Here is a 14,600-nt window from a genome sequence, read left to right as displayed (position 1 = left end):
GATGGGAACATTCTTTTTTTCATTATTAACAAAAGCCTGTGTTTCAAGCTGTAGGGATACAGCTTCAGGTGGTGTAAATCAGCATGGCTCTGAGATGGCCTGCAGTCCTCTCCACCAGCACTGCAGAACAATTTAGTGGTTTTAGATGACAGTTGGCATCTTTGAAATATTCTCTTTTGCAGAACTAGACTAGATGTGACACTTGCTGGAGAAGAAATCTTGCATAAATCTGTCTAAAAAGACTCCCTTAATCATATTACTTCACTACCAGTGGTAACCTTTGGAGGCCAAAGTCCAGACAGGTTGAGAAATGGAACATGAGTACATAAAGGTGACAATTCCATTAACTGCAATCAAAGAGAGAGGTGAATGGTGAGATAAAGACAAATGACTTATTCTATAAAGAAAAGAAAATATGTGTGTGAAGGGGAAAGAGACAGAATGAACATTTTCCAGCCTTGTCAAGGAAATAAAGATCTGGTCCCGCTCCATTGAGATCAACACAAAAACGTCTCTCGGCCTCCCTGGATGCAAGCTCTGGCCCAGCATCCCAGCCTGCCGTTGAATGTTCGTGCGAACCATCGTTTCAAGAGTCCACATGTACACAACCCCAGTTGCCCCAGTAGAAAACTATATGCAGAATGTCGTGCTGAATTGCCCACAATAGCTGTGCTGGAGATGCAAATACTGGGCCTAGCTTTGCTGTCAACTGGATGTTTTGCAAAAATAAGTAAGTGGAAGAATTCTTGGCATTTCTGCATCCAGTGACTCAAGATTCTCAAATCCACCAGACACGATCATAGAATCATAGAATCATTTAGGTTGGAAAAGACCCTTGGGATCATTGAGTCCAACCATCATCTCCACTCTACAAAGTTCTCCCTTACACCATATCCCTTAACACCACATCTAAACGAGTCTTAAACACATTCAGGGATGGTGACTCCACCACCTCCCTGGGCAGGCTGCTCCAGTGTCTGACCACTCTTTCTGAGAAGAATTTTTTCCTAATGTCCAGCCTAAACCTACCCTGTTGCAGCTTGAACCCATTCCCTCTTGTTCTATTGCTAATTACCTGTGAGAAGAGACCAGCACCAACCTCTCTACAGTGTCCTTTCAAGTAGTTGTAGAGAGTGATGAGGTCTCCCCTCAGCCTCCTCTTCCTCAAACTAAACAGTCCCAGCTCCTTCAATCGCTCCTCATAGGATTTATTCTCCAGGCCCTTCACCAGCTTTGTTGCCCTCCTCTGCACTCGCTCCAGCACCTCGATATCTCTCTTGTATTGGGGTGCCCAAAACAGGACACAATACTCAAGGTGAGGCCTCACCAGTGCTGAGTACAGGGGGACAATCACCTCCCAACTTCTGCTGGTCACGATCTTTCAGTCCAGCATGTTGCACTTCAACCCCAAGGGCTGAACAGAAACAGCTTTGGGACTTTCTTTTGGGCCCCAAATCAGAAAGTGTGGGTACATTTTGATAACAGAAACTACCACCACACGAGACAAATTAAGTTCTGGCGCAGGTTCAGTGCCAAGCTTCAGCACAGATAAAAGAAAGATTGTCGGGACATATTATCATCCAGTATTCTTCAGTGAGGGCAAGGACAGAGTAAGTAGCATCGCTAAATTCACGTTACCTAAGTTTTTTCAGAGGAGGTGGAAGCTCAGAGACTAGCCACGCTGGCTACTGAGCCGCTTCGCAACACTGGAAATAAAGCCACAAAGGGATCAATCTGTTATCTCTCAAATCTTTCTAAATTTCAGGTGAAGAGGAAATGAATAATATAAAATCTATCCACATATACAATCTCCTTCTCTTTTGCAACTTTCAAGAATTTCTATGCAGAAAACCTCATCTAAACCCAATCCATGTACCAAAACAAAACAAGCAGGTAAGCAAATTGTTTTACTTACAGAAGCTGAAATGGATCTTTGAGGATTCAAAAATTCCGCTTACTCCAGTATTGATTAGCATAACAATTGAAGGGAAGGAAAGATTTATACAGGCTCATGTAACATGTGCTTCATTCAAGCACCTGAGGGTGGTTTTTGATTTCGTTTTTAAGAAACAGTGTAACACTGGTGTAGGAAAGAAGCTGGGGAATACTCTGGACGAAATGCTTACTGAGCCATTAGACTAGGACTATTCATTCAAACAGGGAAATAGGGAAGTAAAAAACAACTGAATGCTATGCAACAACAAGAAGGGATTTTTGAGTGTACAATAGGAAAAAAAGGAAATTTCCTTCGGGGGACTTCTTCTGTTTATAATAGAGATATTAAGCTACTGTTAGATACTAGAGCAGCCAAAAAGGGAAATCCCTGTTCTACACGACTCTAAATATAGCTAGAAATATAATTCAGATTTTATCAATTTGTGACCCATTTCTTTACGTTTTGGGTAGCTCACCTTGTAATACAAAAGTCAGAAGCCGATACAAACAAGCATACAATGTTTCAGGCTCCACCAAAATTCCAGTGTCTTGCCCAGGGCCTGTTCCTGCCTGCCCTCTTGGCTGGATACCAATATCCTTTATTCTCAGGGGAGTCAGCCTTCCAAAAAACCACTTGGCACTTGAGTCAGGGCTGCTCTGTTTTCCTAACGTTCACGGCAGGCAGGATGTTTTCTGACTCTGGTACCCAACAGTTGAGCATTCCAGACAGCACGGGGATTTTTCTTTTGAAACCACACTGCCAATGCCATGAGAATAAGTGAAGTTCTGTGATACCGTGTGATCCTGGTGGGAAAATAGGATGACTTTGTTGCCACACAATGATGCACAAAGGGAAAATGCGCATGACTCTTGCCACCTTTATAGACTCGCCGTCTGTGGTGTGAATGCTGAAAAAATTCTGGCTTAAAGTCATGTTTTCGTCAACTGGTTCCCCTCTGGGAAGACTGCCAGATCTCCACAGATTAGGTTAAGGAGAAGACCACTCTCCCCCCTGCAAAATGCTTGGCCAGAAAAGCAGCTCGTTGCTGCAGTGTAGCAGGGGGGTGCTCAATCATCTTTGCACACATTGTTGCTGTACCCATCCACGTTGCCAATGTTTAAGGTCCCTTCCAACCCAAACCATTCTATGATTCTATGTGAAAATGTTCTGTTTGCTCCCCAGAATAGATTCAGCCTGTGAACACACACTACAGATACCCCTGCAACTTCTGCATATCCCTTTACGCTCCTTAAATATTAGGAATACAACTTTATCATTGACATTTATATTCAAGCAATTCCTGAGATCCCTGATGTCAGGGCCAACCACAGCTGTGCAGCCTTCGCCTGGTGGAACAGAAGCTACGGAGGTGAGGGCAGGCAGGTTGCAACTCACGGACAGGGCTGGACTCCTCACTGACCAGGAGCAGACAAACTGCCCTGCTCTGTCTGGGAGGCAGAGTTGCCAGAGATATCTTCCATCATAACTCGAGGGCAAAATCCAGATGTGCAAAATCGCAAAATCACAATCTGTCGAGCTGGAAAACGAATTTCACAAGCCAAGCTGTGAAAATCCGTCGAGCTCCTTAAATTTCACAATACCTTACATCTCATGAAAAATAACTAACAGAGGTTAAATATTTTTCTGCAACATCCTTTCAGACTTTTTCTGTGGAACATGACTAGCGTACGTGAAGCGGTTTGTTACAGTGGTGATACGTCGTACAGGGATGCCAAAATCCAGTACGCATGGAGAAGGATTGAAGAAGACTCAACGCAAGCAGCATGGCCTGTTGCCGTGCCTGAGACTTTCTACAAAAGGCAGATCCTATTTTGCCCGTTGAATTTAGAAACTAGTGAACACACTCATGGGAGGCGAAGTACCATCAGCATCTGCTCATTCGTAAAAAATATAATTGTCTGTTCTCCAAGGCTAAGAGCGTTAACTGGAATCTGGACTTCCCAGATTATAAACAACATGCAGCCTTTCTCCTAAACTCACTGCAAAATGTACAAATGATGTTCTAAAGCCAGCACTGTAATCTTTTAAAATCTTAAATTCAATGGGGACTCATTCAAGTACATAAAAAGAAGTTTGTTGGATCGTTTAGCCACCTGCAAATCATACACAAATAAAGCAAACAGCGCTAGAAACAGGAATAAAATTACCAAATATGTGGCTAGTTCCTATAGCAGTTAGATTTTCATGCTCTGTATACAACCCAAAACAAATTGTCTGCTTATAATTAAAATATGATACTGTTTCCAAAAGCCTTGCCTCTAGGGAGGTAAGTTTATACCACGGGGCAGATTCAGCCCTGGTGCAGTATTTCTGATTTTCATGGAATTACACCATTAAAGAATTTGGCCCAACATCTTACCCACACTGATGCAATTCAACTTTTAAGGGACAGTTATGGGGTTTCCTCCTAACTCAGGCCAAGCCTCTGGAACAAGGGAAGTCTGTAAAAGAAACCGTTGGAGGAATGTTTTAGTCTGACATTTAAGAATATTCATATATTAGAAAACGTCACAAGATTTATTTTGTACAGCTTACACATTAGAATTCCTGGCTTTTTTTTTTCTTTCCTTACAGATACATTGCCAGTAGGTGGTCACAGCAAAACAGGATAAAACCCGAAGAAATGTAATGAAACAATTATAGACAGCCGTGAGTAGAAAGACATTTGTGGATCCAGTTAATTCCGCTTCATCTTTGTTATATAAATCTATTTTCCAAACTAAATGTATCGCCTGAGCTTGTAATATACGATTAACAGAATGGCTGCGCCACTCAGGACTCTGGAGAAAAATGTAAGATGTTAATTCTCCAGCATTTTAGGTAACTTTAAATGTTTCAGCTATGATTGATCTTTGTATTTATGCTTTGCGTGACAGATGGAAATCAGAATATACACACTGGTGCTCCCACTGATGTTGAAAACTTCTGACTTTTGTGCAGAATCGGGGAAAAAGAGCTATAACGCTTCCCTCCTCCTGAAGCTAACCTGGTCTTTCCTAAAATCATGCAGCTTCATAGATCATGGCCCAGAAAACAGGAGTCTCCCCAGCTCTTCCTGCCAGTGCTCCCCGTACCGGGCACCGTGACAGGGGGCGAGTTGCAAACAGGGGAAATGTGATGCTGTCAGAGGTCGGGGGAGATTATTCCTTCCCTCTGCAGTTGCTTGAGCCGCCCAAACAGCAGAAGCAGATGCCTAGGTTCTCACTTAAGGCTTCCCGGGAAAATCAACACTGTTTCAAAACTGTATGAGGACCAAAACCACAGAAATATTAATCAAGGGGGAAGAAGGATGCAATAGCTTTCGACAGCAGTGAACTGGTAAATGAGGTACCCCGTGTTGATCTCTCTTACGAGTCAGAATATTCAGTGCGTCGCATCAAAACCCCCTTTAGACTATTGACATAATATTAGAAAGAACATGGAAAAAGATGATAACCATAATAGTATGTTTACCATCAAAGGTACATTTTAAATTTACTACTTGCATTTTTACATTAATCTGACAATCATAAAGCCTTACTATAAATCAAATGGAGCAAATGCTATCAGTAAATTAAAATATGTACAATAATCCGTGTACAAAAGTTAAAAAACCTTTTGGCACAGAAGACAGCTGTGATTCAGAGTTCTTTCCAGGGTGAAGCACAAGCACCAGAAGAAAACTGCTCTAAAAATCACATTCTGGTTGCTAACCTTTGGATTTTACAGCTTGTCTTTCCGAAACAATGATAAAACTTCACAGATTTAATCAACTTTCTGAATCATTGACCAGTCTGAAAAACTGAAAGTGAAATAAAAAGCAAGACACAACAAAAAACAGAAATCAGATATCGTTGTTGCCGTTTCTGTCAGCCACAGCTAGGAAATGTTGTTATAAAGCAAGATAAAATTTGAGGAAGGAAATGAATGGTAACTGCACTCTTATTTTACGCTATTTTATGTCTGATTGTTTCAAAAGTAGGAGGAATACGAGACTGGGTATGTAACTCCACCCTCTCCAAGAACTGCCAGGACTGTCGATCCAAACATGAGAACAGTTTCCTTACCTACAGTGTGTTGTAATCATGGAAATATCATGGGATGTTTTAATTGACACTTTGTCTCCATCACCACGACGTACACTGAAAAGTCGTCATCTTGGGAGACACAGGACAGGAAAATTAGGATGGCACATAATTATCCCATGGGTTGCAAACATTTCCCTCAATGGACCCCTGGCCACGGAGGGCACAACTCCACCATGATGGGCACGCTACCCTGAGAGCTACGTGTGGCTGCTGAGAGCGCAGGCGCCGGTACAGACCCCCCTAAGCTGGTGGCAGGTTTTGGGAGGGAGGCCAGGGGGTTGTGCCACCTCTATACGTACTCTCTCTTGCTGCCTTCAAAGGGAATGATGCTTTCACTCTGTCCACTCATTGATCTGTATGTTCTACTGCTATAATTCAAATTTCCCCCAAAAAATCTTAAGGTAACCTCTGAAGAACTGGGAGGAGGGAGAAGAAGCTTTTACTGAATGAAGCGCGTTTTCCAGAACACAAACTCATGCTTTTCGACCACCTATTGCAGTCAATCTGATGGGCTAGTGCTGTGCTTCAGGTTTACTCAGTTTTTTCCCCTCTCTTTATTGCTTTTAAATTAACTGGCAGCTAAGAGTTTAATCTAAAACAATTTTGTATGCTTTTCCTGCCTTAAAAAAATGCCCATCGAGGAATTATTTACTCAGCACCAAGCTTTAAGAAAACACCTTGATATGGGAGGAAAAATAGCTGTTAGAATTGCTTTAATATGTTAGTGAAGGGAAAGAAATCCCAGGCAGAGCTGTGGATGCGACTGTTTATCATCCTTTGCGAAAATCTGTGTTCTAAATCAGCTCAGTGGTACTTGTGTCACCAAGTTTCTAATGTTGTTGAAAACTGACACCAGTGCCATGATCTGAGTAAGTTAAAGTTTTGACCCAGGAGTAATGTCCCCCTTTAAAAGAAAGACCTCCAGAATTAAGACTTCAGCTGCTCCATCTTGAGCTAGAGAACTATTTTTCCAAGCTGATGCCTGTATTGGCTTCCAACCAAAACTGAATGAATGCAAAGGAGGAAGCTTAATGTACAGCGGTTTAAACAGATAGATAGAGGCTTTTGGGGTTTTGGAACATCAAACCCTTCAGAGTACAAAATATTTGCAATTCGGTATTGCAAGCATTTCCCTTCCCACTGGAAGGTTAACTTATCGTAGAGGAATACATCGCTCTCAGACAATATCACAGGCTGGTCGTGTTCTTGCTACCTTAACTTATTCTTATAACCAGAAGAAAATCAGCGTCGCCTGTGGTGAGGGTTGTCTTTGCGAGACCACTCTCTCGTATCATACTCCTATTTAAGGGAACCAATTCAGAGGTTGAGCATAAGGCTAAGGATCTCAGTGGTATTTTGGATTTTTAATCACGTATTTTGGGCAGGTATTTTGGCCTTTTCAAGGTAATCCCTATTTTAGCAGTTGTCCGTAATTATTATCTTCATTTGTAACCTCTTGCCTTATTTATTCCGTAGAACTTTGCACAGAGCCTGTGACAACGGAGACTCACTGACTGCAGCTCCTCCCAGCTCAGCTTCCAGCAATACATCCCAGCCATATGCAGCTTGTTTAGCATGCAAAAAGCCACACTGGTACTCTGGGTTGAGTAACGATGTTCTTATTACACCCACTCAATGTCCTTAATATTGGGTAACAGGAAACCAGGGGATGAAACAAGCTATTACTTTTGGTTTCTATGGTCCTGAATCCGTAAGCTCTAGTTCTAGGGAGGTATCTGCTCTTTGACAACGCTTCCCATATTGTCCTTCAGCCAGGAAGATGGATGTACCTTAGTTAAAGTGAGTCATTCACTGAACCCAGGCCAAACTTTGAAGCAAATCTGGGCCAGTTTACCGCCTCAGGAGGAAACCTGGGTTTTGCATGAATTAGACGTGAAAATAAGCAGAGCCTGACTGACATCTTCTCTGAATTCCAACTGTAAGGGTAAAGCCCAGCGGGCATGAGCCTCAGGCATGATAAAAATGAGGAGGGGAAAACGAGGCTTCCTGTCTCCCCTCCCGGAGCCAGACACACACACGTTACTCAGAACTTAGGGTACATTGTTAATTATTTACACAATAATTAAGTAATGTTTATAGAATGTCTTACATATGTAAATTGCTGTAAATATGCTTACATTTTTCCTGCAGTCTCCAATTAAACGAACTTTCATTTCAGAGCAAAACAATTCCATACCAACTTGTTACACCAGTTCTTTAGCCAGGCAGCTTTTTAGCTAATGGTCCCAGCTCGAACTGCCCTATTGTATTTCTCTATGGAAATTTCTGTGCTGGTTTGTAGTTGTTTTAGTTCCATCACAGATCCCATTCTGTTTAATGATAATTTGATTTTGCATTGCAAGACCCAGATGTACATTAGGAGGTCACAGCCTTTCCATTTATCTCTTAAAGTAACTATTTTTTCCCCAAGTTCCATCAGGTTAAAACAGTTAGCAATTTTTCTCCTTGAAGTGTCCCTTCAGCTTGGCCAAGATATATAATAGATCAGTGTAGCTACAAATGCATTACACCATTAGTCATCAATTAGTTTTAAACCATCGCTGTAATATATCATTTATCTAGCTTGCTGTAGCACTATTGTGAACATTTAATTTTTTTAAGGCATCTTGATTTTTTAACCTGACGGCTGCATCCCCCTTTTGTCTCCTATACAGACATCTCCTTAAGGAACAATAAAAATTAGATTTGTTTGACCTGCACTCAGGGTTCGTTTAAGCGAGATGGATTTTAATTGCTCTGCCTAGTCTACCAGACAGCTTTTATGTAATATTCCAGACATTTACGCACTGTCTTTTCCCTTGCTGTAAGCAGGTGTGTGTGCCCACAAATGCCTGTAAAGCAGCTCTAACAATTCATTTCACAACTCTGACGATCCTCTGGGAAATTGGTTACTCTGAGATATCATTGGCATCAAATTAGGGGCTCCAGTCATTGCCACTTCTTTCTTCCTAGTACCGTTTTCTTTTGTCTCTAAGATTCAAGATTTTGTGTGGCTAATTCTAAAAGGACTTTGCTGAGGACTGTGTTCCTTGTGCTTGCATTGTCATCACGCAACACAGATGACTCACCTCTGCATCTCCCGATAGTGAGAGCGCGGACTGAGCCTTACCTGTCTCTCCCAAAGTCCGCACTGTCCTTTGACCATTTGCAACACATTTGACTTAGATTTATGACTTGAAAAGGTCTGGAGTATAAGACAACTAAGACTGAAAGAAGCATGTCTATGCCACAGACGTTCAGTATCTTGAAGGATCTCTAACTTCAATTAGTAAGTCACGCGAGCAAGTTATCACAGCATTGACTCAGAGCCCGAAACACCCTGGCTGCTCTGCCAGCTTGGAGTAGAGGCAAAATGAGCTCACATTTGCCCACGATGAACCTTATTTGCTCCAGCTGCTCCAGCAGGGAGAGGAGAACCTCATGCGGAGAGTTCTCTCCCTGCTGACTCCTCTTCCATGGGCGATACAATCTGAAGATGAGGTCCTCTATTTTTCCTATTCTTCCCATTCCTAAAAAGGAAGATTTGGCTGTTCTGTGAGTTACCAAATCAGCACAAAAAAATGGGCCTCCTAAGCAGTTATTTGTGCCTACAGCTGGTTCTGGTCTACTCTCTGTTGGACACACACATGTACTTAATTCCCATTTGTGCTGGATGCCTATTAAAAGAACAGATCTGCAAGTGAGGAGGGTCTCCTCTACCATGTCAATGGAAGTGAAATACGTAAATCTCCTGTGCGCTGAGGGTGAATGTATGCTTAAAATGCTTGGGAGAACAGCTGTGAGAAAGAATAAGAGGTTTGTATTATGCTGCAAAGTGTCACTGATCCAACATGCTAAGCTGATCCTCATGCAGTACATTGTGCTTGCTCCATGCTTGCATTATGCTGCCTACTGCTTCTATGTGTGGGTAAATCAAGACGCACAGCATTTCAGACAGCATAGAAAATGGGATAAACCTGGCTTCTTCCACTGCAGTCTAACCAGCAGCATGGTTCACAGCGGCGAGGGACCACTGGATTGGAAAGAACAATTCCAGTTAGGGGCCCCGCGCAGTGAGCGGAGGTGGAGATCATGGCGAGAGAGCTGTGGAGGAGCTGTGGAGGAGCAGGGGAAACTGCCTGTCTTTCCCAGTCTGGGAAGCCATAAGAGGGACTGGAATAACCTTCGTCGGTGCCACTGTTTTCCTCCCCTTTCATCTGCCAGTGGTGAATCCCAGTCACTCGGGAGACTTCCTGGAGTGAGACTGGTATATGATGATGCATGAATCACAAAACATTTAAATAATATTAAGGGTTCTGTAGGAGGCTGTGGAAGGAAGTCCCATTTCCTTTCCTTAAAACCGAGCAGGATTGCACCTTGGCCAAAACCCACAGTATGTCTTCAAAGTGCGAAGCACAACTGCACAGCTCAAGGCATTCGTCTTCCACCTCCCTGCCTGAGCCAGCACCCAAGCCCCACGATAAACTGCACATCTGGTTTCCCTCTGGACAAGAGAGAGAGGCAACAGAACACGTTAGATGTTAGTTATGGCATCAACGGAAGAAATTCAGATGCTACACTGAGAGAAGCCTTCGAAGATTTGACATGATACAAAAACTATGAATACAGCGGTGACATCAGGAAAGAGATGGGAAGTCCAATGCACTTCTTAATTTCATATTCTGTTTCTTTTTCTAGGGCTTGTATATCCATCAATAACACACACCAATATTTTTCACTTCCCTGACAGAAGCACTGAAAATCAGAACCCATTTATTTAGCACCAAACAAAATAAGAAGCGAGAGCAGGCTTCAGTACTAGAATACACATTTCTAAACCTCCGAGGACCAGACGCAGCAGAGCTGGAACACTCAAGAGCTGTAATGTGCACTGAGGAGTCACATTTGTTCAAGAAAAGTCACATTACTTATATTAATTGGATGTGTCCAGCTCATCCTGAGTCCACTTAAGCCTTGGCAAACCTCTAACTCCAAGGCATAACAAAAGTATTAATATAGATATTCCTTTATATTATCCCATTTACATAACGACTCCCACCTTTGCAACCTAATACTTATTCTTTGGAACACAGAGAACTATTGACTCATATCTGGACTGCAATGCCAAAAACTCCTAAATTTAGAGATGTTTGGAACAAGAGAGTTTGGTTCAGGCCCATCCACAACAGCAAATTAAACACAAGTCATCATGTGTGCGAGCGACATTTTCAGCATGTCCAGAGCCTGGCGTGAGCTGACATTCTTTCTCCCAGTAAGATTTACAGAATTTGCGCATTGAAAAGTATTGAGGTAAACCGTGGTCTGAGGGCCAAGTGCATAAATTAGACCTGTCCCCTCCCTTCAGTAAATTACATCTATCCACACTGTAGGTTGGCTAACTATGCTTTTGGCAGCTTGAACGAGTCTGTGCGAGTGCGTGTTAACAGAAGGGGAGTTTGTGTCACACTCACGCATTTACATTTTCTTTTCTACGACTTTGGTGCGAGGAATATGTTGTACATCATTTTTTCCCTCCATTCACATCAGATACTAGATTAAACAGGCAGAAAAAAAAAAGCAATATTAAAAGCGCTGGCACATATTGCACTTTCTCAGCAGAAATCGTGTCGCTTGTACATCGGTTTGGTTTAAATTACGTAGGTCAATTGAAGGTCAGCAAGAAGTGCCGGATTAGCATCCTCAGAGACTGATGTCCTCTCCTCATTCACTGAACAAATCCAGATCAAGAAATGTCAATTAAAGCTTCATGCACAATGCTTCTTCCTTAGGAGACAGTTATACTCCCTCAGGCCAACCAAGTGCTCACCCGTTCCGTGAGCCCTCTGCTTCTGTGGCAAAACAAAATGACCGGTTGGCAAGATGATAAGGGGACTGACACTATGAAACTGCTTCTTTAAACACTGTCACAAGATTTTTATGAGCTGCATATTTGCAGTAGTTCATGTACCTGTGAAATAACTGAATCACTGTCTTCCATGTGTCAAAACGATGCCATTTCTGGGCTATTCCAGCTTCCTCCCACGGTTCTACCACGTTTTAGGTAGAATGCATGGCCTAAAAACCCAAATACGTCTTGTGGCTCCGGCTGGCTCTTGGTGACTTCTAAAAAAGCAATACAGTGAACGCCTCTAGAAAACCCACACATTACCCCAAAGGGATGCAGTTTGCACGCCAGGCTTTCAGCCTCTCCAACTGGGTTATCCGTGCAAAGCTTTTCTCTATCACCTGAAGAACCAGTAGAATTATTTTAAATTGAAGGCGGAAAGCCTCATGTAACCAGAGGAGATGAGAACTAGGGCTTTCTGAAAAATGGAAAACACGGAACAATTTTGGATTAAAACACGAGAGAACTAAATATTGCATGTAAGTCTTCTCCTGAATTGCCAGCAAATTCATCCTCTTGCCAGGAATCCCACTCAGCCCAAGCCCTCCTCTTGCAAAATTCCTTGGTATCCCATCTTCCAGGCTGCGTGATATCTCTACTTCCCCTCAATTTCTTCCCCAAAGGTCTTTCCCCAGATCCATGGCATTCCAGCACTGTGGCATTTCTCAGTGTCCCTTTGAGCAACTGGAGGATGTGCTGCTTTGTGTGCTCTGTTCAGGCTCTTCCTAGCAGGTCTTCAGCCCCTCCCAACGTCTCCTGTGCAGGGTGAGGGAGATGAACAGCCGAAGCAGTTGCGGGAGTGTCCGGACAGAGGGTCAGAGCTCAGTTCCTTCCCTTAAATCCTCTGTGTTGACCTCTTAGCAAGCAGAACTGTTGTTCCAGAAATGAGTTCCAAAAATGAAAGTTGCAGGAACGGTTTCCCTCCTTCCAGTTCTTCCTACAGTTATATCCAGGAGAACAAATTGATCATTAGGGGCTGACCCTGGGAGTTGGCAGAGTCTCATGAAGGGCTGTGGGGAGGGAATTCTGCGTCTGTCTCCCAAAGCATTCTATCCTCTCCTTTTGGCATTGCATGCTCAGCCCTGGTTTGGAAGGGGCCACTGGATGGGAGGTGGATTTACCTGAAGGGGGAAAGAAAGCCATGACAAATAAAGTGGGCGGCCAGTTCTGTGTTAGCACGTGAGAGGAGGAGATGGTGCACCACTTGGTGAACCCTCTGTCCACACCTCTGGAGCACCCAGCCCTGCTGCTCTGCTGTGCTGGCCCTCCAAGCAGCAGGAGCCAGCCTGCAGGCTCTGGGCGCAAAGCTGAGCGCACCTTAGGGATGTCTGCTGCTTTGGTGATGATGGGAGACCAGTCCCAGAGCACCAGCAGCTCCCTCCTTGGCTTTGCCCTCCTGTTTCCTCCTCTGCCTCATCTCCAGAAAGAGATCTGCTGCTTCACAAGTCCCTTCCCTCCTCTGCAATTAGGACTACACTTCATTAACAGCCCCCAAAAGACAAGCCTGAATGCAATTCCCAGACACATACCTCGGGAGACTTTTTCCAATGTGCACCACATTTTAGAAGAAATGCTTTCTCTTATGCCACTCCCTCCTGCTCCCAAGCGCAGAACAGCCTGGTAGCAACTACAGCAAACTCACGGTGGGATGGTAAGAGCAGAGAAGTATTCAGTGTTCACAGTAATCTCCTTTACTGTGATTTAGCAGAAATGTAGCTGGCATGGGCAGAATATTAAAAAAAACCGAACGGTCTTTTGGGCATACTGCAGAAACTGCTGCTACAAAGTTATGCAAATTCCAGAACTTCTGTTTCTGTAAATAAAAATTTTCCAGGGGGGTTGAACATACAGAGGAGACAGTCATGTGCTCTAGCCTGAACAGGAACTGGGAAATTCAGGGTCTAGCCCCAGCTCCACTCGCAGACAGGTACTTCGGCTCACTCGGCTTCCGCTTCCCATCATAAGACCAAAACAATGGTAATAAAAATCACAATGAAAGTGATTGAAAAAGATTTGCGTACTTATTTAGCATGTGTTTGCATCCTTTGCATGTTAAACAAGGGATTGTTCCTCCACCCACAATCTCAGAACAGATAGGGAAGTAGGAAGCGGGTGGGAGAACGGGAACAAAGCCTAACGCGTGTAGAAGTAACTTCAGTTGTGCAGAAAAAGAAGCGGAAATGTGTATTTTAGAGAGGCTAAATATGCACCAACTCGGAGCCTGGTGGAAAAAGTCAGGGAGTTCATACCAGGAACATAGGCTATGACACAGAAGGAAGTATGGAAATAATTGTGGAAGAAGCTCATAAATGGGTGGACTGGGCTGGAAATACTGGTAGGGCTGAAGGCAGTATCGTGACAGGTGTACAAACGATGACGATGATGAATAGGCTTTCAGTTTGGACAGTGACGAAGCATGAGTCCTGCTGACTAAGAGTGAAGCAGCCCAGACAGTGACTGTTAGATTCTGCTGCTGCAGGGCAAGATGCATTGGACTGCACCTAAACCAAGGACTGCCTTGAAATAACGCAACTTCTCCAAGTGTTATCTGCGGATCTCAGCTACTTCCAAAGCAGCGCTCAGAGCCAAGCACCCGCCTGAGGAAGATATTGCTCCACAACTCTTTGATACGGCACATTTACCAGCAGGTTCAACCAGTAATTTGGTGAAA

General features: G+C 43.5%; 1 protein-coding gene across 4 annotated transcripts in view; it reads right to left on the bottom strand.

Moving 5' to 3' along the window:
- The window catches only part of FGGY (FGGY carbohydrate kinase domain containing), a 327,916-nt gene that overhangs the window by 149,592 nt on the left and 163,724 nt on the right, over nt 1-14,600 (bottom strand). For 2 of the 4 annotated variants that reach the window (XM_054211719.1, XM_054211722.1), the window contains one exon: nt 11,084-13,050. The exons of 1 other annotated variant lie outside the window; for it this stretch is intronic. The gene's annotated coding sequence lies outside the window, so the exon portion shown is untranslated. Of the gene's footprint in view, nt 1-4,316; nt 4,341-11,083; nt 13,051-14,600 lie in introns of those variants that run through there. One more of the 4 variants, XM_054211724.1, reaches the window with a different exon arrangement.

This window comes from Rissa tridactyla, chromosome 8 (genome assembly GCF_028500815.1).
Source record: "Rissa tridactyla isolate bRisTri1 chromosome 8, bRisTri1.patW.cur.20221130, whole genome shotgun sequence".
NCBI classification, from domain to species: Eukaryota; Metazoa; Chordata; class Aves; order Charadriiformes; family Laridae; genus Rissa; species Rissa tridactyla.
The sequence above is the reverse complement of the archived record's forward strand: the minus strand, read 5'-3'. Positions and strand labels throughout refer to the sequence as shown.